Source organism: Siphateles boraxobius, unplaced genomic scaffold (assembly GCF_051911475.1).
Source record: "Siphateles boraxobius isolate OS27281-9 unplaced genomic scaffold, OSU_SipBor_1 5, whole genome shotgun sequence".
Classification (NCBI taxonomy): Eukaryota; Metazoa; Chordata; class Actinopteri; order Cypriniformes; family Leuciscidae; genus Siphateles; species Siphateles boraxobius.
Window position 1 is genome coordinate 22,309,557 of NW_027509141.1, and position 26,175 is coordinate 22,335,731.

The 26,175-nt window shown below is 37.5% G+C and overlaps 1 protein-coding gene across 1 annotated transcript in view; it reads left to right on the forward strand.

Moving 5' to 3' along the window:
• foxp4 (forkhead box P4) overlaps positions 1 to 26,175 on the forward strand; it is a 306,386-nt gene that overhangs the window by 49,588 nt on the left and 230,623 nt on the right. The gene's annotated exons all lie outside the window — the stretch shown is intronic.

Consider the following 26,175-nt stretch of genomic DNA (forward strand, 5'->3'; position numbering starts at 1 on the left):
AAAACAAGGAACTCTTCTTCTTTTTTCTTTTTTTTTTTGCCCTATTTGGTCCTTCCGCCCCTGCCCCTGCCCCTGCCCCTGAGGAGGTCTGTGCATGCCACTGCATGTTGTCATTAATGGTAAACCCTAAAAGCAACTCTGCAACTCTAATAATAATATTAATCGATGAAGCATTGTATTTGGTCATCTGGTTGTAAACTTTATATTATTCTGGTTCCATTAAAAGTGTGTTCGGTGTGAATACAGGCTTCAGCCGCCCATTACATTGTGATTTTCCATTTGGCAGACACATACATTGCATTTATACTCTTTCTTACGGTAGTTCATGCATTTCCTTGGAATCAAAACCATGACATTGCAAACTTTTTGGGCTACTACAGCATTAACCAGTAATATTATATTATATATTATACACATGGACATCAATATAATATTTTGTGTTATATAGTATGTTGTCATCAACAAACATTACAACACCCCTCAAAATAATTGAATTGTGCTGAATTTTATCTTTCAATTCTCATTTGTACAGGAAATTTGAAATTATTGTTGTGATCATACATAGTAAACCAAATTTGGTGTGATCACTGATATACAGGCAAAAAAAAAGAAGAAAGAAAGATTTAAATTGGTCTCCAGGCAGTACTTTGCCTTTCTTTTGATCACCCCATCAGCAATTTTATCATTTTGACTCTTGGTGGTGGATAAGAATACTTCAGCACTTGCTTTCGTGGTAGAAATGGTAGGTAGTTTGACGTGAACCAACAAACTCCACTGGCTGATCCACCAAATTTGTTGGTCTTAGCTGAATAATTTTCAACACATTCTAGATGCCTTGTGTGTGTTGAATAGAATAGAATAACTATGGTACGAATGTTAACTGATCTGATCAATTATTTGCCGTAATTTTAACACAAAAACACATGTTGAATGGTGTCTGTCACCCGATCTAAAGCAGATTTATGATGCAGTTAAGCTTTTGCTGCTGTGCTTTGTCCTTGGCTGTGGAAACAATTGAGGCATGAAAACATTAGTTATTCTCCATGTATTTTAATCAGGGTGGTTTCAAATCCAGTGTCAAAGAGGGGCTGTGTAGCTCGAAGGCAGTTTGCCCCCTCATGATGTGGTTTAAGGCTTTGTATGTTTGACGTTGATGTGGCCATCTTTCTTTCTTTTTTTTATTAACAAGGACACATTTTCTGAGTATAGAATTTATTTTTCAGAGTTTTTGTCACTGAAATATTCTTTAAATTTAGTCGATATTTTATCATAACATATGTTAATTTAAGTAAATTTCACTTTGACTAAAATGGTGTCTAATTTTTGTCAATGAAAATAACATTTTTGTTGCAGAACATGCACAATTTTAGTTTATTTTAATAATTTTATATATAGTTATACGATAGTTATTTACATTAGTTATATTTTTAACAGTTTTTGTTCACTGTTCACCTTCCTTTCACAACTCAAAATATTACTTTGAAATAAATATATGGTTTTTAAATTGACAAACAATTTATTTTATTTTGTTTTATCCATGACTTGCAATATAATATATGCAGGGACAGTCCCACAATGCATTGTGAAGTGCCTCCACCTAAGATCAAACCCCTGCCATGATTAGTTTAGAACCTTCACCGCCAAGCAACCACCATCACACTATCAGCTTGTATTTTAACACACCACATGTCAATGCATACCTCTTACCTGCAGTAATCAGACAGCATTTGCAAATAAATGCCACACCCCCCACCCCTTCCTCACAGTAATCCTCAATACCCCCAAAAAGAATAACACAACCTCATTTATCATTATTTGTTTCCCCCCATCGCTTCCCGCAATTGATTGACAAGGGCACTGTTGGGGTAAGGGGTATGAATTACCTCACATTCAAGTTATGGATAGTAAATTATGGGTGGCTAATCCCCCATAGGGAAACTCAACCCTTCTGTTCAACCCTATTATTCTGTAATGGATGTGTGATTTGAGAATAAGACACTCTGCCTGTCGGGCAAGAGTTGATATAGCGGCGGGCCTGCGGACAGGGAGGGGTCTCCGGCTATAACTCACTCGCAACTTGATCAACGGCATATAAATCTGCCGCCGGCTTCCTGCAAGATGCGCTCGGGCCCCCTCCTCCTGCAGAATTCTCCCTGAGGCTATGGCGAAAGGGTATACCGTATCCCCCCGGACCCCTGGCTTCCTGTCACTATCTGATGTATAGATACTGTATGGCCACTGTCACTCCTTGGAATTCTGTAATCTTACATGGGCTGCCTTAGGGCAGAAGGCTTTGTTGTCGAAGGACGGCAATCTCCTTGGTTTTTTAAATGGTTTTCTTCATTTTTTTTTTTTTTAATATCTGTTGGTCATTTCTTGTATTTTTTAAAGCATTTTGTAAATCCCTTTGAATACTTTAATCAATAACTTTCTATTAAGAGAGAGTCTGAGTAGTTTACCTGGTGAACTATCCTCTTGCTAGGATGATGGATTTTTCATCATTTGGGACAAGTTTCATCATTTGTTGTAGAAATCCAAATAGTTTTGGAAGATTATTATTGTGGAAGTAGGACACAATGCCATGTTCAAGTTGAGATTACACATCATTATTTAATTAGCCTTAGTGATTATAAAGGTTGGGCTCTTCTCTTGCTTTCTTTTTATGACCCATTCCCAATCTGAATACAATCTGAATACTCCAATTGTGATTGATTTTGATCTCGTTTCCAAAAAATAAACTTAAAGTAATCCATTGTCTTCACTAGTTGACTTCAAGTTGTTTAGTTGAGTTACTCACATTTTTTAAAGCAGCAGGTGAACCTTCATTTCTAAATTTAACCACCTGAAATGTTTTACATTGGATTTTTAAAGGTTAAAAAATACCAATGTAATCAAATTTAATCATTAAAAAATATCAATACATTTTTCAGACTGCCTAAATGTGATGCCTAAATTCACTTGTAGCAAGTAATAATATATTTATATTTATTATAATGATCATTTATTTAGACATAACAGTATAGAATTTTCATATCAGCTTATCGTGAAACTACCTCTATCAAACATAATTTTAGCATCCCTAGAATCATCTTATATTTACTACCGATCACATTTTTGTCTGTTTGGATGAAGTGACCTGGCCTGACCATCCTAAGTATGTTTACCTGATTTATAAACTTGAGTGCATCTCTCTGTACACTGATAGCTCTGGAAGTCATGGTGAAGTGAATCAGGACGCCTTGGTAGGTAATTGACAGGCTGATCCACAGCACCAGTGTTCTGTCAGTTTCAAAGCCATGGTCTTACCTGTGGATTAACTCAGATCAAGCAATGATTGACATGGACTCAGACAGGGGGTAAGAGCAGGGTGGGGCTGTTCATGCACCATGTTTGGGGTTGCCGGTGAAACGCTGGCGTGAAACCATGGCTACAGAGCGCTGAGCAAACAGAGAGAGATGAAGATGAAAGATTTCACCTGTCTGTATCTGTCATGTTTTACAAGGCAGCTCTGCCTATGCTGTTATAACATATTGATTCTGATTGCAGTTTGCCAAAATGGGCTCTAAATTTTGGTGGAAAATATATTGCTATCTTTAGGGATGCACAATATTAAAATGGCTATTAATTAACCTTATTGTAAAGTGTTACCATTTTATCTAAATAGATGAAAAATAAATAACACACTAAAATCAAACATTAGGGTAGGGCTAAAGGCGCACTGAGGTAAATGGTGCCTTTGATTTTATTTTCCTCTAAACCAGTGTTTTCCAACCTTTTTTCAGTCACGGCACCCTTTGAAAATGTAAAAAATTTGTGGCACCCTATACTCTAGTGTTGACACAATACTACTTTGATATGATACCTTATCTGACCATATTTTCAATACCACATGGAAGAACCGCCGTATATAGGCCTACTGTCATACAGATATTTTTAATATTATCAAAAAAAAATTGTCGATCCATTTAAAGTCTAGGCAATCATTAATTTCTTCTAAAGAGATCACTTTATATGATGACATATTTAATTAAGGCTTTTATTCATATATAAACATTGCTCAATTACCATTGCAAATTAATCTCACAGTTAATCTCCAAATTAATGTAGAAAAAACATAAATACAGTATATTTTAAACAATTGTTTAATGGCATCTTTTTATGAATAAAGGCCAGTAATCACTGATACTAATAAGGCTAATGCTGTCTTCAATTTTTTTTTTCAATTTTAAATATTAATTATCGCCATTCACCACAACAGTATAATTGAAAGCTATCAATTTTAACATTTATTAGGCTCCAAAAAATATAACTACTTTTAATATAAGTGAACTTAAAACAATCTTCACATAAGGCCATAATAAATGTCACATTTACCTGTGCCATTCCTACCTGTCAGGGTAGGAAATACACATAAATTGAATAAAGTTCTCAAGCACTTTACAGTCTTCACTGTATAAATAAAAAATAAAATATAGATTAATCCTTATTAAAGCTACAAGTGCTCTTTAGTCCAGAGCAGTGAATAATTTGTGTTCTTTGATTCTGTCACTGCTGCACATGTGGATCTCACACGCATCCCATTTTCTAACAACTAAGAATGACATAAAAAAACATATGCTGCGTTAATTGTGTAAAATATTTGTAATGCGTTAAACTGAAAAACATTAACAGCACGGACATCCGATGTGTTTATGTGAATACGCGGCAAGACGGACGTTGTGACAATGTTTTCGTGTGTAGCAATTTGACCCTAAGTGCAACAAGAAAAAGAGGCAGCTTTATGTGTACGGACTGGGAATGAATTACAGGAATGAAATCATGCGCTACCCCCGCAATTCAACGCCGAAAACTTACAATTTGCATATTTTTTATAATTTGTGTGCGTTATTTGTTGTTACTCGAGACATCCGACGATCCGAGATTGATGGTACATAATAATTTTTTTACACCCCGGACCCCCCTAGGTTTGGGCTAAGCCCTGAATGTTTACATCTTCTGGCTCCGCCCCTGCTCAGTATAGCAATGTAGTTTGGTAAAAGCTGTTCATTCATTCACACACTGACGCGATTCATATTTAAAGGGTTAGGATTAGGGTTAGGGTTAGGGTAACCCTAACCCTGTTGTTCAAACAGTATGATTAGAGAAACAAAATTAACTGTTGTATAAAATACATTTTGTGCACTAATTATTGGTTAATTTGGTTATTTTTTGTAATGGTTAAACTTAAGTCAGTTGGTAGATTTGTCAGAAGTGAATTTCGGTTCTTACAGAACTTTGTACTGTTCAAAGTCAGTTGACTGCATGACAAAGCACACACGTTTTAGCTCCAAGTAGCATCTCTGACTTGTTCACATAGTGTGTCTCTAGCTAACCTCTGACTGAGATCTGCTCGTGTAGACTGATCTGAGATTAGTGCTTGATGCTAATGCACTTCCCCACAATGCACTGCAAATGAAGGGTGTTTCTGGGTACTGATCATCTCCATTCATAATCAGCTCATGTGTTTCCCTAATGATGCATGCAGCAGTAATCTCTACAGTCTCTCAGTTCTTTTAGCCAGCTCAATGCTACCTTGAGTCTGACATTTAAAGTCATGTGTGACTCAAGTTTCCAATTGGTTTCCTTCAGTTCCGCCCAGTAGGCCAGAGGACGTGCTTGCCTCCAAATACTGAAATTAATTGCTTTTCAGCAATGGGTATATCTCTTTTACCCAGCATTCAACACTCTAATCAATCAGCATTCAGAATTAGACTGCCATTAAACTTTTTTTCAGTTTTTAGACTACATTTTTTGTCATTTGCTTTATTTAAGACAAAGATATAAAATAAAATTGTATTTACATTTCAAAATATTTACAACTCTTAAAATTGACTGTCTAAAAATGGGTTAGATGCTGATTTATCTACTATATAGTATGCATCAAATAATATTTTATGGTATTTTCAAAATACGCAACATAGTATAGTATATCAAATAGTATGCAATACTGTATGAATTCATGTAGACCATATGTTAACAATAGTGTTTTAATGTTATGGCTTTCAGGTCACAAAGTGTATAGCAGTGATGATAGAGATGCAAATATGGAAAAAATAGCTTGGTTTAATTTGAAAACTTCTAAAACCACAAGCTCATTGCATTTTCCTTTTAGAACAGTCGCTCAACATGTGTTCTCTATCCTGAGTAAGAGTAAAACATTTTCAGCCATATTAGCTTAGAATTACAGAGTAGTTGAGGTGTGCACTTGCAAACACAGGGATGTATATTTTCTTAAATTAAAATGGGAATAGACACTCAACCCAAATAGTTCCCAATCTTTCTGTCCACGTCCTGGTGTATTGTTAGTATTATTGTGGCCTTAATAAAGGCCAGATGGCTAATATTAGATGTAATCTGTTGAAATAGTTATGTTTATGTAATTCTATTTTTCTGGGCAGTTGTTTCCAATTAGGATGTTTGAAAGTTTTAATTGAATTAAATTGCAGATTTCTATATGTAATAGAATGGTATAGAAAAACAGTTCAGGACTGACCATGTGTAGTGATGTAGTTCAGTGTGTAATTTGACTCTACTCCCTATTTTATTGAGAATCTAAGGTCTGTCTGGAAGTCAGGCACAGATGTGTAAATCTGCTTGGTATTGGACAGATACACATTCAACAAGCTGAAAAAAAAATCCCTATTGTTTTAAGTTACTGTACTTTGTGTACATAAAACAGGAGAAAGAAAAAGGAAAGTCTGAAAGTGTGTAGTTTTTAATAAGATACAATTTTAATAAATATAGTTAAGGATAGATTAATAATAAATAAATTATATTTAATAAATATATTCGATAATGATTTAAGGAAGATAAAAAAAATTCATTTAATAAACATACATATTTATTTTATAAGTACAGGTATATACTTCTTACTGCACATTCAACTTTATTTGAACTTTGTATAAAACAAATATTGCAAAATGCAGTTTCATTTCAGGGGCTAAGTACTTTTTGTACTAAATGTTTATTATTTATTTATAATATACATATGTATATTTATTACATATGAAAATTATAAATGTGTTTTTACATTAATTTTTTATATTTATTAAATATGTATTTCTGGTAAATATACAATCGTTTTTAATAGTATTGCAATGTAAGCATCATGTGTAGTTGTGTTTACCGCTCTGTCCACCAGAGGCACACAAATACAGGTGCAAAAGATCACCAGTCAAAGAAGCCTTTACTAGTTCAACCTGCACCCACTTAAACTTGAACGAGCAGTAGCTTTCAGTTTTATGCTTATATTGGATGGATCATTTTGCTTCTGATTTAAAGAATAAAGTCAACTCTGGCTTTCACCATCTTCTCTCTCTCTCTCTCTCTCTCTCTCTCTCTCTCTCTCTCTCTCTCTCTCTCTCTCCTTTTTTCTCTTGACAGTCTGCACATTCTTTTCAGTGCAGCTCATACTGGGGTTGGCTTCTGGTCGTTTGCACAATAAAAGAATTGACAGTACACAGAGGGAAAAGCAGGGGCCTTTGGCCTGAGGAAGGGAGAGGAGGAGCTTGCGGGTTGCTTTGACAGCAGCCAAGCGAATATTGAAAAGGAACTTTGTTGTTGGTAATGTTCATCCCTGTTTGTTTTGGACTTCACACGGAAAGCAAGAAATTCGCAGTGAGTTGCCAGGTTACTGTCAGAGGGGAACATGGTATCAGGTACTGGTTATAGCTCAGTGAGATTGTTTACAAAGGCAGTGACCTGTCAGATGTCCTTTAGAAAATGAGAGCGCGTTAGACAGCATTCCATATGAAAAGAAAGTAGGGAAGAAAAAAAAACAATATAGGAAGGAATAACAAGTATCCCCATTGCGGGCATGGAAATGACTCGCATTGCATAAACACATGTGGATATCTTTGTGAGAAGCTTAATGCTGTGCAGTAATTTGTTTTCTCACTCTGGTAACTTTAATATGAATGATTTAACGCTTAAATGCAATCAGTGTAAAAAGTTCCCAAAAATCCTCATGCAGTCATAACAAGTTTGGGGTCTGTTTATAGAGAGAGGCACAATGCGGAAGACAGATGTGGAAAACTAGCGCCCACCAGACAAGGGCCTCCTTCAGTTCTCTGCTGTGCTCTTTTTCAAGATGGAGGGCTTAAGTTACAGAACTAACTTCCTGGATTACATCAAACAGAGCCCTTCCCCTCCTCCCTAGTTCCTTACTCTTCTCTTCTCTTCTCTTCTCTTCTCTTCTCTTTTCTTCTCTTCTCTTCTCTTCTCTTCTCTTCTCTTCTCTTCTCTTCTCTTCTCTTCTCTTCTTGTTCTCTCGTTATGTCTCTAGTCTTGTCTTTTTTCATCTTATATCCTCTTCTATCCTCTTCTATCATCTCTTTGTTATGCATCTCATCTTTTGTCTTATTTCTTGTATTGTCAACTTCATTTCTATCCTTTACTCCCATGTCTGTGTGCCACATGTGTTTTGGGCACACGACCGCATGCCCTGCATCACCCACCTTTATATGAAAAGCACAGTGGTGGAAACCCAGAGACTTTGTAGGGTTTGTAGAGCATCATGACCTCGGGCAACACAGGAGAGAGAGAGAGAGAGAGAGAGAGAGAGAGAGAGAGTTCTGTGAGCGGAGGAGGAGCAGGAGGGTCACGGGACTAGACTGTGAAAGTCAAAGCGTTGCTATGATCCGCTCAAGCATGGAGAGTGCTGATCCCGTCTTAGGGGAGAGAAGTGGATGCGATGAGTTGGGGGGGGGCAACAAGGGGTCCTGCTCAGGCAGGGGGGTGTGGATGGGATGTGGCACGTTATCTGGCCAAAAATATGCAGCTGTATTTACCACCTCTGTTTGTTGTTCCCGTAGAAAGCTCTAGGATGGGAATTTTCTGTGTCACTGCCTCAAAGGATTTTGGCTGAGGCTTTGTTGATCCTGTGTTGTTGTAGAAAAGGGGAATAAGATTTAAGCATTAGCCATGTCAGGCAGGATTTAACACTCTGGTCCCCAAACCTCTCACCATTTAGGTAACTCTTCCCCGAGTGCTTAGCCCTCGACGGCCTGCCCAGCGGCCCACTGGGTGGAGAGAGACAAGGTTGGTTCTCTCTCTCACACTCATGCATTTACGCTTTTCCGGCATCCATCCAATGGAAAAATAAGGTTCAAGCCACTTGATTTTGTGTCATGCTTCCTGGAGCATGCCAACTTTCAATTACAGCACCTCCAGTCCACCTTGCACTTGGGCCATGGCTATCTGACAGCTCCCCTGCTGTTGTTTGTGGATGGTGGCCAACTGATTCCCAGCGCATTATGTTTCTCCGACCGACTGAGAGATAGTTGGTTGTTTTCCATTAGGCTATGAGTTATCACTATCTGATGGGGCACTCTAACCTTGACAGATGCCTGGCTGAATCATAGCACGAGGATGAACTTGGAACATGGAACTTCTTTGTCACAGGAGATTGTTATAGCATTTTAATGTTGATATACATGTATGTTGTCAGATTATGTCTAGAAAATACTAATGGAGGCTTATGTCTGTTCATGTGATCATAGCAGGAAAAATGCTAACCTAGCGTACTAGTACACGACAGACTAAAATTAATCCTTATTCAGCATTCTGGCTTTTAAACTGATTATGTGTTCATGAGAGACTTCATTTGATCTCTTTGTATTAATCTTGTATTAAGTCATTATGGTGTTTGATTAAGATTTGATGTAGTCCCATATCCGATGATTACTTCTAAAAGTCTGGGGACACCAGAATGATGTAAAAGAAGGACCTTCAGTTCTTTTCTAGAAATAGCAGTCTCACATGAGCTAAAATAAGAAAGAAAAGGGTGACAAGACACACTGTTGGTTATTATATTTTTTGCTTTAAGTCATTAACTTCTCATATTTATGGAAGCCTGTTTCTGCCTCAGGGTAAAAACTAAATCAGGTAATTTTGAGGTAATTCAATTAGAAATAAAGTCACATTTTCACATTGTGACACTATGAGAAATAAAATCAAAATGACCTTTGTTAATATGAAGTGGATAGAGGTTTTTTGTACACAACAGTTTGGTGTGAGTAAGAAATTAATACTTTTATTCAGTAAGGAGGCATTACTTTCATCAAAAGTGAAAGGAAAATCCTTCAAAGAATCCTTAAAAACGAATCAGTTTCCTCAAAAATATCAAGCAGCACAACTGTTTTCAACATTAATAATAAGAAGAAATGTTTCTTGAACACTAAATTGGCATATTAGAATGATTTCTGTCAATCTCAGGAATAAATCACGTTTTAAAATACACTGAACAAAATTATAAATGCAACATTTTTGTTTTTGCCCACATTTTTCATGAGCTGAAATAATTGCGTTTATAATTTTGTTCAGTGTATATTGAAATGGATTATAGCTATTTTAAATTGTAATATTTCACAATGTTACTGTTTTTATGGTAGTTTTGAGCCTTGGTGAGCATAAGAGAATTCTTTCAAAAACAATAAAAAATCTTACCGATTCAAAATTTTCAACATTTTTACTATAATATTGTAATACTGTATGTCAGAAAAATGAACAAATGATTATTATTTGACATACTATGTAGCAAGATAATAATTGGTATATGTATACTTGCTGTAATGTTTTCCAGAGAAGATTGGGCTTTTAGAGTTTCTCTCATGGTTTTTCTTCTTCTTTTCACCTGCATCTAATGGAGCATGATTATTGCTCCCCCCACCCCTCCACGGTTGCCTTTGGTTTGCTCACTGAGGACTTGAAGGGATGATTTTCTGTAAAGCTGCATTGAAGCAATAGTGTGTGTTATGAAAACTCTATACAAATAAAATGTATAAGGCATTTCTAAAGACATGTACTTTGATTGACAGAATTGAGCTTTATTGTGTGCTTGTATTCTCCTAAAGCTTTTCACCACCTCTATCCACCTGAGAACAACCAACTGTTGTAGCTCCTTCTAGTCCAAGGTTATTATCAGTTTCTACACTTCGATCGCCGGGAACCAAAAGTGTTGACAAAGGCATTGTTTGGAGAACCAGCACTGATGCAGGGAGCCTTTTGCAGGGTTGCATAACTTCAAAAAGTTTATTTTTTTATTTTTTTATGGAAGTATCCTCTACATTTGAATGCTTTTGTTTGTATTTAAGACCCTCAGAATAGTGTCTTTGGCAGGGGGGTTGGTGTTTGTGGATGCAGTGGGGCGTGTCTATGATGTCCATCCCCCTTACCCTCATGACCCCGGTTCTGCCTGGATAGCGCTGCATGGGCCCTTGCCTGGGTCACCTGCAAAGGATTAGGCTGTGGTTGGTGGAAAGTTGTTGTCAGAGGAGCGTCTGGACACGTCAGGGGCACAGGAAAGGGGAGGAATAGAATTGGGTGTGTGGCCTGGTGAGTCGTCTCGCCTCCAGATGCCCAGACCTCACCCCTACAGGGAGCAGCACACCAGGGGACTGCAAACACAACAATCAGCCTCTACTCCAACACTTTTGCTTGTGAAAAGGCTTGGATGAATTCAGCTATTATTTACTACTTGAACTCATATGCTGTTTTTTTCTTCTTCAGTGGGACACAAAATTAGACATTTTTTTCATACAATTGTTCATAGTGACCAAGTATGTCAAGCTCCCAAAAATAGTTAAAATAAATTATAAAAAATAGATAAAATAAATAATAATAACAACATAAAATCATAAACGTACTTCATAGTAAAATATTTGCTATTGAAAAAATAGTGGGTGTCAAAACGATTAATTCCATCTAACACAACTTTTTGTTTACAAGTGTGTTTATATATTATTATATTTATATATGGTATATATATAAATATAATAAATGGTGTAAGTGTGTAAAATAGTGAAGGGTATGTGATGATGTGGGGATATTTAATTTCCATAGGCCAAGGGAACTTTATCAGGATGCATATCCTGGATCCATGAAATAACTGGCCTTTAAAAATAAAAATCTGCCTGTCTCTATGGGAATTTAACATAGGGGTGTCCTGACTTAACTTATGCAACCTGTATTTTAAGGAAGAACATTTATTTATTTACAATACATTATTCATTCACAAAGAAAATTGGTGTCCTTAAAGGTTGGATTTTTCCTTATTTTTTTAATTAAGGCTTTAAGATCAATTTCCAAAAGATGATTTTTTATTATTCCTCTTTTTAGTCAACTTTAGCATGGGTGTGTTCACTGTATGCATACACACACACACACACACACACACACACACACACACACACACACACACACACACACACACACACACACACACACACACACACACACACACACACACACACACACACACACACACACACACACACACACAGTGATGTGAATAAGTTAGGACACCCATGCTAAAGTTGCCTAAAAAGAGGAATAAAAATAATCATCTTTTGGAAATTGATCTTAATGCCTTAATTAGGAAAAATCCAACCTTTAAGGACACCAATTTTCTTTGTGTATGAATAATGTATCATAAATAAATAAACGTTCCTTTGGAATTAAAATATCCCACATCATCACACACCCTTCACCATACCTAGAGATTGGTATGGGGTACTTTCCATAAGATCGTCTTTCAATGCGAATCAAACCAGCTATTAGGTTAACTGAAATAAAACCATGCCAATCTCTAGGTATGGTGAAGGGTGTGTGATGATGTGGGATATTTTAATTCCAAAGGCCAAGGGAACTTTATCAGGATGCATATTATCCTGAATCCATGAAAGAACTGGCCTTTAAAAATAAAAATCTGCCTGTCTCTATGGGAATTTAACATAGGGGTGTCCTGACTTATGCACCCTGTATTTTAAGGAAGAAATTGTATTTATTTATGATACATTATTCATTCACAAAGAAAATTGGTGTCCTTAAAGGTTGGATTTTTCCTCATTTTTTTAATTAAGGCATTAAGATCGATTTCCAAAAGATGATTTTTTATTCCTCTTTTTAGGCAACTTTAGCATGGGTGTCCTAACTTATTCACATCACTGTATATACAATATATATAATCTATTCATCAAAGAATCCTGAAAAAAAAAAATTACTCTTTCCCAAAAATATTAAGCATAACAACGGGTTTTCAATATTGATAATACTAATAAAAGTTTGGCACTCAATTTAAATTTCTTATTTTTGTCAATGGTGAAAATCAGTTGTATGCTTAATATTTTTGGCAAACTGCGATACTTTTCCCCCCAGGATTCTTTCATGAATCAGCATATCAGTATATTAGAATGATTCTGAAGGATCATGTGACACTGAAGACTGGAGTAATGATGCTGAAAAGTTAGCTTTCCCATCACAGGAATAAATTACATTTTACATTATATTAAAAAAGAAACAATATATATTTTTTATGTTTTTATTGTAGTTTTGATCAAATAAATGCAGCTTTGGTGTGCACAAGACAGTTCTTTCAAAAACAAGGACGTTTCAACAGTCTTTTCATTATCTGCAAACTATTTATTTAAGAATTTATAAGGAATGTTGACCTGGGACTGACTGTTTAACTCATTAACTAGATTAATAAAAGAGAATAAAGGGATGAGTAACAGAAGAAACAAAGAGCGTATCCCTAAGCACAAGTGTCAGAAATCTCTGGAGGGAACCCGAGATTGAATATGCCATTGCCACGGCTTCTGTACTCTGTGCCAGTGCCAGTGCGAGCCAGCCGAGAGGGGTGCACACAAAGCCAGCGGAGAGCCGCATCACTACACCCGCCTCTGTCAATAATGACAAGACAGCATTCATTGATATTCTCATGGAAAAATAATGTGTTAATAAGGACCCTCTCAGAAGATTACCCAACCTCGCCCCGCTAATCAGCCTCTTTGTAAAGGTCCATAAATCACCAAACTAATAGCACGGCGGATATTAATAACTCAAATTATGATTTATATCTTTGTTGTCGTCTGTGAAAGGATCCCTCACCTCCTTACATTTTCAATCAATATCATCAAAATGCTAACGAGCGAATGGCTGTAATTACCTTCATGGGGGGGACAACACTAATTTAGTTCTCTCTTTTTTTTTTTCTGAAATGCTACCAAGCAGACATGTGGCTACTGTGTGCGTATACCTGTTGCACAAACAAAGCGGACAATGTTTTAGTCTATGAAGAAGACATTAGCCATGATATTAGCTGTCAAACCTTGATCATTGTAATTTTTGCTTCTGAGCTTTGGCATTCCAAATAAGACATCAGTCAAGAATTAACAACTGCTCAGTGACTATAGCATGAATTAAATATTACAGTATATTACAAGGTGGAAGTGTTTTATTACCGTAAGCTACTTGACACTGATCTTACACTTTCATTTCTTAACATTTGTTAATGCATTAGGTTTAATCCACTAACAATGAACAACATTTTTACAACATTTAATAATATAGTTTAATGTTCATTTCATAATGTTCTTTTTTTGTTGTTGAAAGAATGTCAAATAAATACTTGTTTATTTATTTGAACATTACAACCACATTCAATTAGCAAGTCTAAAGTGCTTTTATTTGTATACTGTATATTTTTTTATATTTTTGTCTTGTATTATGCATCCTTTTTGAAGCTTAAAAGGTTCCCCATTGTAATTGCCTGGAAAAGAGCGACTAGTACATTCCTAAAAATGTATCTTGTGTTCTACGGAAGAAAGAGTCATACAGGGTTGGAACGACATGGTTGTGAGTAAATGATGACAGAATTCTTATTTATGGGGATCTATCCCTTTAAGATGTTATGAGCCTTTTCACATAGAGGTGAGAGTAATATTTGCTTGTCTTTTTAGCATTTCCGTTCTCCTGATATAAGTGAAATGTTTGAGTTCTTGTTTAGCAAAAGTCACCATGTGACACTAAGGTTTAGGGGTTCACCCCATTCAACAATGCAGTGATTCAGATCTCGGGCCAGGGCTTTTTCTCTGGCCAGCATGATGTCAGCCTCAAGCTTTTGTCAAAGTCTGATAAGACCACTAACACAATGGAATCTTCTGGAAGGCTGCTTGAATGATAACCCATAACAAAAAAGGAACTGAGAAAGAAGGGAGTACGGCAGTTTAATAAACACTTCCCCCGCTCTGGGATTTCAAGGCTTTTTCTGAGGTGACTGAGGTTATCAGTCTTGTTTTTAGCCGCGTGAGCTGCCCAGCAAAGCAATCACACAAACAAATTAATTAGTCTTCCAACAATAGGGCCTTGATAAATTGAACCACTTGCATCTCATAGACTGTTGTTCCATGTTCGCTTTTTTAATCTCAGTCTTTTCAACACAGACTTGAGAGTGATGTTTACATTTAGTCTTTGTAACAAGACATTGCACATCGGTTTGCAATAAACAGCTAATTATCATATCTCTGGCTACAGCTTAATTATATTTGCATAAAACTTCTTTGTCTCGTTGTCTCAACAGAGCCGGCGCTACCTTGTCTTTTTATTGCTCAGTTTTTATTTACATGCCTGAAATATGCTAGGATTTACACATCTTTAATTCCCCCCCCGTCTTGCCTCAGGTTGCCTCTAAAAGAGAATGTGAAGGTCGAGGACTGTTTCTTACTTTTTTTCATTTTAACCCAACTATACTGGTTTAAAGATTTGTGCAAAGTTGCAGTTTTCACTCATGCATGTTAAGTAATTCATTTTAATTATTCATTTTTTTTACTTAACAGGAAGTCACATAATTATCAATCTTCATTTTTTTTTTAAACACGAGTGCTTTGCATGAGCACACGGCATGGGAAATCAGTAAAAGAAGGCATTAAAAGGACAAAAAAAATGCATTCAGCTTCGGAAATGTATTTACAAATTATTTTCTCAGTGCTTTGGCTCGGGGCAAAGAAGACTGTGTCTTCATTCAATTATCAACTTTAAGCAGAGTGCACTCATTAAAGGAAGCTCATTACAGGTACAACCCACACGATTTAACCCCTGACTGACTGTTTGCTACATTACTTCTCACATACGCTCAAAACATAGCATGAAATAGGAGAGTTTAAGTTGTCAGTGTGTAAGATGGGCCATCCCATTAATCTAGTAGCAAAATGTGCACTTATTTTTTGTCACATGAATGTCTTATATTTAGAAATGGGCCCATCATATATGGATGTTTTTTAAAATAAATATGTTTTAAATATTTTTGCATTTATATAAAATGAAGCATTTAATATTTATCATTTTCCTGACTGATTTATTTTTGATGTGATTATAATAGTCACATCAAAAATAAATCAGTCACTCGGACACTCGGGTGAAGAGAGGGGCGGAGCTGTCAACTGATCACCACCTGGTGGTGAGTTGGATCCGATGGCGGGGAGGAGGCTGGACAGACTCGGCAGATTTCGTCTCTGCTTTTTGCGGATGATGTTGTCGTGTTGGCCCCTTCACACCAGGACCTTCAGCATGCACTGGGACGGTTTGCAGCCGAGTGTGAATCGGCTGGGATGAAAATCAGCACCTCCAAATCCGAGGCCATAGTCCTCAGTCGGAAAAGGGTGGCTTGCTCACTTCAGGTTGGTGGAGAGATCCTTCCTCAAGTGGAGGAGTTTAAGTATCTTGGGGTTTTGTTCACGAGTGAGGGAAGGATGGAACGGGAGATTGACAGACGGATCGGTGCAGCTTCTGCAGTAATGCAGTCGATGTACCAGTCTGTTGCGGTGAAGAAGGATCTGAGCCGTAAGGCAAAGCTCTCGATTTACCGGTCAATCTACGTTCCTACTCTTACCTATGGTCATGAGCTTTGGGTCATGACCGAAAGGACAAGATCCCGGATACAGGCGGCCGAAATGAGCTTTCTCCGCAGGGTGGCTGGGCGATCCCTTAGAGATAGGGTGAGAAGCTCGGTCACTCGGGAGGAGCTCAGAGTAGAGCCGCTGCTCCTCCACATCGAGAGGGGTCAGCTGAGGTGGCTCGGGCATCTGTTCCGGATGCCTCCTGGACGCCTTCCCGGGGAGGTGTTCCGGGCACGTCCCACTGGGAGGAGACCCCGGGGAAGACCTAGGACACGCTGGAGAGACTATGTCTCCCGGCTGGCCTGGGAACGCCTCGGTGTCCCCCTGCAAGAGCTGGAGGAAGTGTATAGGGAGAGGGAAGTCTGGGCATCTCTGCTTAGACTGCTGCCCCCGCGAACCGGCCCCGGATAAGCGGAAGAAGATCGATGGATGGATAAAATAGACACATTTATAATTGGATTGTGCATTAGTGTTCATATTTTTGTTTGAAATATTTATCAATTATGGATGATCAATTATTGGGTGCTGGGGAGGTGGATCTATAGAGTCATATTGTATCTCTATAGTCCATCGTGAAAAATGATTAGGTGAATTATCCCATTATTGCAAACAGGTGGCACATCTTACCCCCACCCCACCCCCCCCCCCCCCACCCCCCCCGCCCACACTCACCCCATCCTTTTTTATTCATTATTTGTGAGAAAAAGCTTCCTCGCCATTGATGGAATTGTTCAGCTTTCTGTGTTTTCACTGTTATGCGCTAGGGGGCGCTAATCTAAGCACACAGGTTTCAGGTTTGACTTCAGGACAGGGGGGACAGAGCGGCTCGGGTTCTCTCCTTAAACCCTCCACGCAAACATCTCGAAATGGCACCTAGTCAAGCATCAGAGGTCTGTGACATGCAGCGCGTTCAGGGTCTGGGTGACATGCAGCTCGGAAAAAAACACCACATTACTTTTTGATTCAGTAAGACATCATTCATGATTCATCTCGAGATGTCTCGCCTCCACCACTTCCTCAGTGTCCTTTGTCTTATTGGAGAAAAAATATTAATTTGATACATTCTTCTCCCTGTTCTTTCTTTTGATATATTGAATGTTCAGATATTCATACAACAAAATATTCTGGGGGCCATGACATTTTTGTGAAAATTGTCAAAAACGGCAACTTTTTAAAAAAATGCTTTTGGGGAAAGATTAAATATTTTTGGCACTTTTTTTTTAATAAAGGAAAGTGTAGCGAGGACAATACGAAAACCAGATTTCGCGAGCTGGGTTTAAACTCACGCCTCTCATATAAGTTTTACAGCATGACAAGTAGGAAGTATCTCATCCCCTGGAATCACATAACAAACGCAAAAACGTCTAGTTTACCCAATGTCCCAGCTTGTTCTTTCTTTCTGTCTTCCGATTGCTCTGAATAAGGTTAAAAGAAGAAGGCCCAAGACTTCACATCGACTTCTCTTTTTTTAAAGTACTTGTCAGCGAATTAAAGTAGATGGGAACTAAAAGCAAAGGTGGAGAAATGTATTTATGAACGTAATTTCTTTGAGTTTCACGCTGTGTGAGAGTAATTACTGTAGCCTCTATAGGCAGAGTTAAGGGGATTGACTGTAATCACGGATATAATGAGAGTCGTGGCAGAACTCTCTCACACAATATAAGGTCAAACATGTCATCGTAGGCAGCCTTTCATTTTCTTTTGGAACCGTCAGTGCTTTAATAGTTCCTTGACTGACATTAACAGAAAAACTGGGGGCCGTATTTCTCAAATCTATGATAACATATGAATATATGAAAGTGGTGCAATGTTCAGAGAGATTGGTGGGAGAAGTCACACAGTTTTGTACTGACCCAGGCCTTCTGTCCACCTCTGTGCCTTTTTCTTAGAGGTGAAAATGGTCTCAGATCACAATGAAAAGACAAGCTATCCTACTGGCTACAGGCCATCATATTGAGAGATTCCTGGATTATTCATTTTACCTAGATTTACACCCCGACATTCCTCAAAGGCATGATGTTATGATGATAAAATGTTTCCTTCGTGTAGAATTTCTCTGCAGATTATGAAAGAAATGTCTTTGTTCTTGTTTTTGGAGAGAAGTCTACTCTGCAGGCTATAGAGAGTTGCATTTGAAAGACGTGCTCTATATTTTAATGTATTTACAACCCTCATGGTACCAAGTTTCAATAACCTTGCTGTAATGTCAGCTTAGATTGTTTGCTTCAAAGCAGCAACCTGCCGAACAGAGGCAAACACAATAAACAGGCTTTAGTGCGTTATTCTAAGCACTCAGCAAGACCTGATTCAGATTGGAAAATTTGGATTAAATAAAAGTTTCATATGATTTGGCAGCTCTGGCCACGTAGCATGCTAAATCCTTTATGTGGGGTAGCTTCAGTTTCAATGATCTACTGGTACATTAGAAGGGATTTGTGCCATTCAGAATTAAAACGAGAAATTTGAATGTACCATCCATCCATTCATCCATCCATCCAATAGTTCTCACAACAAAAAGAAACATGATTTGTGCCTCTAAAATGCATCAAATCAGTACCATGTTTGTGGAATGTGCCAACATAAAGTTGCTTTGTCAACCTGATATGTTGAATGTTTATATCCTTGTGACCTCTGACCTTTGAGTGATGATCAAACCTCATTTCAGCTCACAACACTCAGGGCTTTCCCCACAAGCTCATCTGTATCTGATACTTCTCTATTTCAACAAACAATCTAACGTAGCACAACGGTAAACACACTTCTGGAGAGCGCTTAGTCTGTGCATTGCGGCTTAAAAGAAAATGAAGACTATCAAACAAAGACCAGTGTTATCATGAGACATAACGTGTGTTTGTGAGATCTACCGAACTGTGACTGGATTTGATGCTCTGCCAATGCTAATACAGTAGCAATCCTCATCCGCTGGGAAAGAATGATGCTAAGCTAAAAGAAGCTTCATCTAAACCAGACTCAGTTCTTTTTGATGTACGGCACTTCAAACCAGTTTTTCTTGAGTGTAACCAAACATGTTAACTTAAACCCCATTAGGGCTCATGATGTTTATACTGCAGAAACCAAAACTGGAAAATTAAACAAAAGCACCCAACGTACGAAAAGACTAGCAAAAAAAGGAAGATAGAAGAGAAAAGCAACCCAGACGGTTCAATTAATTTTATTCATCATTTCTCTCTGTCCAAAAAAATCAAAAAAATCACAGAGGAGCAAATCCATTTGTCTTTACCACACAGAAAGATGAAATTGGTCCCAGTGACCTATTTTTTGAGGTTTTCCTCATTCTCGCTGGTACGAAGCCTTTGACTTCCACAATGTGCCTCTATTGTCTTTATGCAATGGACCTTTTTTGCATCTCACCAGGTGAATGAAAACCAATCGTCGGGTCTGGCGTTCCCTCGCAGAAGTCATCAGGAAAAAAATATTGCCTCATTCCAAGCGGTGAAGAATCCTCTTTTATGGAGACATAATGACTTAAAGTTTAATCTCTTCCGTGTTCACCTTTATGAAAGAGCACAATGATCCATTTGAAGTAAGTTAAATTACACATTTAAATGGAGACGTGTAATATACTTAGTTAAAGTGGGTTTGACCACTGCACCAGTTAATCAGGGGCCGCCCCATTAAAATTGGCCCGGAGCCCAGGTCCTATGATAATATTTTAGTGGTTGGAGGGGTTTTTCTGGAGTGTGTGTGTGAGAGAAAGTATACTCGTCCCGTTTCCCTATTTGTCCACACCCTTCCCTTTGAGCTGTGTATCGTAGAGTTTTGAGTGGAAAGAACATCAAAGCTGTTCAAAGGACTGACACTTTCTTTTCCCTACCTTTCAGAAGTCTTAAATCCAGCTAAAGCTCAAAGCCTGTTCTGTCCGGTCTCTAAGCAGACAGGTTTCAGGTTTGACTTCAGGACAGGAGAGACAGAGCGCCTCGGGGTCTCTCCTCTTCATCCCTCCACGCAAACATCTCGAAATGGCACCTAGTCAAGCATCAGAGGTCTGTGACATGCAGCGCGTTCTGGGTCTGGGTGACATGCAGCTCGGAAAAATGCCACATTACTTTTTGATTCAGTAAGACATCATTCATGATTCATCTCGAAATGTCTCACCTCCCCCACTTCCTCAGTGTCCTTTGTCTTATTGGAGAAAAAATATTAATTTGATACATTCTTCTCCACACAATTAGGGGATCATTGCGGAGTCTGACACTTCTGTGCAGTAATCCGTTTTTTAATTTAAGAGGGTTTGGTTGCGTTACGTTAGACAGACTCTGGTGCAGTTAGTTAATTATTATTACTGTTTTAAGATGGAAATGAAATATGCCGTATTGTGTCTAAAAGATGAGCAGCTTCATTACAGAGTATTTTAAAATATGGTTCAGTTCGTTTACATGAGTTAATGTAGTTACACTAACAATGATGATACTTGTATTACATTTATTAATCTCGATTATTGTCTAATACATATTAAATTAACATTATCTAAAGTATTAACATGAATTACCAATGAAGAATAAAATATATTTGTAAATTTACATGAACCTAGATTGATAAATTGTTTTTCGTTGTTAGTTCACAGTAACTAACACATTAACTCATGTTGACATATTAAACCTTATTGAAAAGTGTTAGCAAAATAACTTTTGTTTGAACAGTCTCCATGGTGAAACAAACAATCACAATGCAGCGAACAAGAAACAACATGATTGACTCTCAGCTGTGGCTTTCATCCTTATAGAAGAATTCTCTAAGGTGTAATTATTTTCTACTTTCCATACTGGGGTTTTTAAAACAAAGAAATATTTGTAGCCACTTATATTGGTCTAATAACACAAATCAGTAAAGTGTCACTACCTCATAATTATAGTTTTTCTCTGCCATTTTTTAACCTAACAGTTTTTGCAGCTGAATCATAATTACTGTGCCATAAGGTAGAACAGAAGTCACTTGTGCTTTGTTCAGACAAGCATCAGATTTAAGGTTTATGCTTCTCAGTCTGATCAGATTTCAGTTTTTGTGGCATATATCATTGGAATTTGTTTAGCATTTTGTGAAATATGTGGTTTGAAATCAGATTTATAAAAACAAACCACACCGTCTTCTACTTTTATCCGCTTTATGATGGGTGGCAACCAGCGTTAAGATGCAATACCACCACCCACTATGATTGATTACACTTTTTAAATATCACGGTTATCATCAGTACCATTATATTGCGATATCCCTAGTACAAATGCACTCTTTTTAGCTCATTCATTCCCTACTCAGGACAATATGTGGCACTCACTATATAATGTATGAGTGAGTGCTTTTGGAAACACAACATATGCCACTGTCACCTCATGAGTTCTACAAGCAGAGGCAAACTTTAGCGTTTTCCATTGTCAATGAGTCTCTTGTGTAATCTCTTGGCATTACCATGGAAACTAATGTAGACATATTGAATATTGACTACACTGTCTGAACAAATGGGTCCAGTTCTTTTAATCATTCACTGTGCTACTTTCATTGCCAGCTCCATTTTGCCTCCTCTCCATTGAAAATGAAATGGGAACTTGCAGTTACAGTGTACCGTGTAAAATGGCCTTTTGCGCTGTGCACTGAATTTGACCATATCACCTTTTAGATACATTTTCCATGAAGGAATGAACAGGTGTGGGACCCTGGAGGACAATAAAAACACGGAGATACTCAAAAGAGCAATCCGTCTAACAGAGCCTGGCTATAATTCACTCGCTCAAATGCTTTTTATCTGCTTTGTCCGCTCTCTGTCCCACGTCTCAGTCATGCTGAAGAATTAGCCGCTGTGCAAGTGTTAGTGTCTGCTAGAGTCACACACACTTCTGGTGACCAATGCTGTAGCAGAGGGTTTTCAAAGTCAATGAGCATTTTATCGTTTTTAACCTTCTATACTTGATCACAGATGAAAAGCACAAATTCTGTGAATAGGAAGCTCGCAAAAGCATACGCACCCTTGCAAATGGGCCATTCAGATCACACAGTCGGTCAATCAAAGGCAGTTATAATAAAGGGGCCCATGGGGGCCCCCTGTATACATACACCACATCTGCACATGCAGAGGCAGTCATGACCCTCTCTCTGAAAAGCTACATTGTAATGATCACATGCCAATAGCATGTAATATCCAACAATGTGTTATAAAATTGACCCTGAGGTAATAAATGTCATCAACACCTTTTATTACAACCATGATTTTGTAATAAATCCTGGTTTTGTAATCACTACATTTTTGTAGTGTCGATAAGAACAGGCTCTTTACAAAGTACCATAGTGTCATTATAAACAATTAACCTTTGTTTGCTTTCATATATAGTGACTTTAAATACATCTATTTATTATGTGTCAGCTACTTTTTTGTCTGAATCTTTTCATTTATTTAAAAATACATTTGAATTTGAATACATCTCTAAGATGATCATTTTTGTAATTTCTGAATTAAAATTCAGTTTGACATTTATTTTTCAGGTGGACATGAAGTCATGTCAAGCTTAAAAAAATCAGGATATGATTTAAATGAAATGACCTCTGCAAATGCTCATGACTGTATCAAGGTCAGCCGGTCTCTTAAAATATCAGCTAATTTGACAATTTTTATGACAACATGGCAAGAGTAGTTCAGGTTGTAAAATCTCATATGGTGTGACTCTCCAACAACTCAATGATATTAATAATTATAATAAATGAATAATTTAGGATATTTGTAAAAAAATATATGTTTATCTTGAACATTTATTTAAAATCTCTGAAATAATGATTAAGATGGGTAGGATTAATGTATTTGGAAAATTAGTTATTTTTTTCTTTATTGTTGCACCACATGACATTTTTGGCATTTTTAATTTAAAGAGTAGTTCACCCAAAAACGTTTACTCACCCTCAAGTTGTTCCAAATGTGTATGAATTTCTTCTGCTAAACACAAAAGAAGTTATTTTGAAGAATGTTGATAACCAGACAGTTGATGGGCCCCATTGACTTCCGTAGTATGGTTCTGTGTTCAGCAGAAGAAATAAATTCATAGAGGTTTGTAACAACTTAAGGGTGAGTAAATAACTGCATTTAAATTTTTGGGTGAACTATCCCTTTAACATTTTACTGTAAAAAAGCATTTTTTATAAACGATTTGAAATCAATAGGTTTACAAAGAGAACTTGGCGCAGGTGTTTTGAACTAGATTTTCAAAAGATTTTCCTTTATATTTATATTTTCTTATTTGTCATTTACCCTCATTCCTTTGTTTGGATGTATGCATCACTCTGTCCGCCTGTGTTGAAAACACGAGACATATTGAGACAAACTGTAGCAGAAGATCAATGAGCCCCTTGATAATGATGTCACCTCGAGCCACGGGCCAGCCTGAACGCATGAATGGGCTTCAAGCAGATTGAGTGTCTATTAACTCTCATGTTCAGATTATTACATATTTCCTCTTAAGCAGGAATTCACCATAATCTTGAGCGCATTTGAAACCGAGAAAATTGTCAACGGCTGTGCTATTGCATCAGGCCTTATACTCTGTTGTAATATATATGGTAAAATAAACATGTTCATATCTGGTTTATAATTTAAAGGTGCTGTATGTAACTTTTTCACTCTACTAAAGCATCAAAATACCATAATATGTTTGCATATATTGAGGAAACATGTTAAGTTCACATACTCGTTTCTCTGAAAAACCCTTCTACAGCCAGTTCTTTTACTTAGAAATGTGTGTTTCTAGGCTGGAATATTTGTTTTTGTTTTGGTCTGTGATACTTTTCATTGTCCATAGCGCTCGTTCCTGTTGCGTGTGCTCAAACTGGCAACCCGTGTGAGTGCCGTCCAGTCTGAGGAGCAATTGGCGGGAGAAACGACGATCTCAGATATTTTGAATTGAGACTGCAGTAACTATTACGACCACCAGTTGTCTTTCTTACAGACTGCACCTTTAATTTGCGACATAGCTAAATGACAGGACTGGCATGATGCGCATCAGCAGGTTTTCTTGTTAAATTTGATATATGACCGGCGTGCATATATGACTCATGCGCACATTTTGCTTTGTATGTGCGCACAAAACCGTACGTGTTTGTTTTGGTTCGTATGTGCTTGCGTTCATGTGTGTACCACTCCAGGGCTCGTCCCTTCGGGAGCGTCCCGCCGGAGCTCCTGACATTGCAGAGAGTCTTTCAATAGCCGCCTTTCAATCCTGATGCAATAATGATGCCGGGTTGCATTTCAGCAAAGTGGAAATTAGGGGACTCAAAGAGGAAAGGCAGCCACCAGTGAGGAGATCCTCTCTCGCTCCCCCTCCTCCCTCTCTCCGGCGCAGGGGGGACGCGTGGGCCCTGAACGCAGCCTCTATGAGTGGCAGGCCTGCTATCACCACCATCACACGCTGCTGCCTGTGTTAATGGAGAATGCCCCGGACTGCCAGTGTCTTTGTTTGCCGGGCCACAGCAATAAATATGCATGAGGTTGAGTGGTGTACGTGTGTGTTTAATGTGTGCGTGTGTGTGTATGTGTTGTGGGGGGTGTTCACTAATTACTAGATTCCTATCATGAATATGTATGGCTGCATCTTTTATTACGGGATTGGCTTAAACATATCACAGGCCGGCGAGAGGGCCTGCACAGCATGCGTAATTTAGGCCTTTTGGAGTGTTTGACTTTGATGGCAGTAAGATGCTTGACAGAAAGAGAAAGAGAGAGAGGGAGAGCTTAAAGGGATAGTTCACCCGAAAATGAGAATTCTGTCATCATTTACTCACCCTCATGTCATTCCAAACCTGTAGAATCATCTTCTGTTGAACACTAAAGGAAATATTTTGGAAAATGTACTAGTGGCTTTTTAACCCTATAAAGCCTACTGTGTCGTATGTGATATGCAAATTCCTAATGCCTCTAGATTATCAGCTTGATCAATGTTGTACACAATTCACTACATGCCTTCTGTCATCTGATTGATATTTTATACTTTTTCAGCAAGTAAAAGTAAACCTTTTACTATCGTCCTAAAAACATCCATATGTGGCACGTCTTTTACTCTGAAATCTTTACTGCTTTTTATAAAGTAAATATAGTAATAACTTTTTTATTTTTGGTAATATATCAAGATGAACACTGGATTGAAGAAATTTAGGTTTACTTGATTATTCATACATATTTTTTTTCCAGATATGATACATCAGGGTTTTGAGGAACATTACATTATATGTTTTGCCCCACACTAAAAACTACATAGCTTTGATTATATAAAACTAAGCATTTAAGTATATATCTTACTAAGACATATTATTGGAAGATATAGAGTGACAACTGCTATTTATATGCATTTTATTTAAGTAATCTGCTTTAAATCGAATCGATTTACATTACAAGCTATCCGAATTTAAAGTAAACTTAATTTAGGTAAACAAACTGCTATTAAAACACTATTATTTCATATTTTAAGCTTTA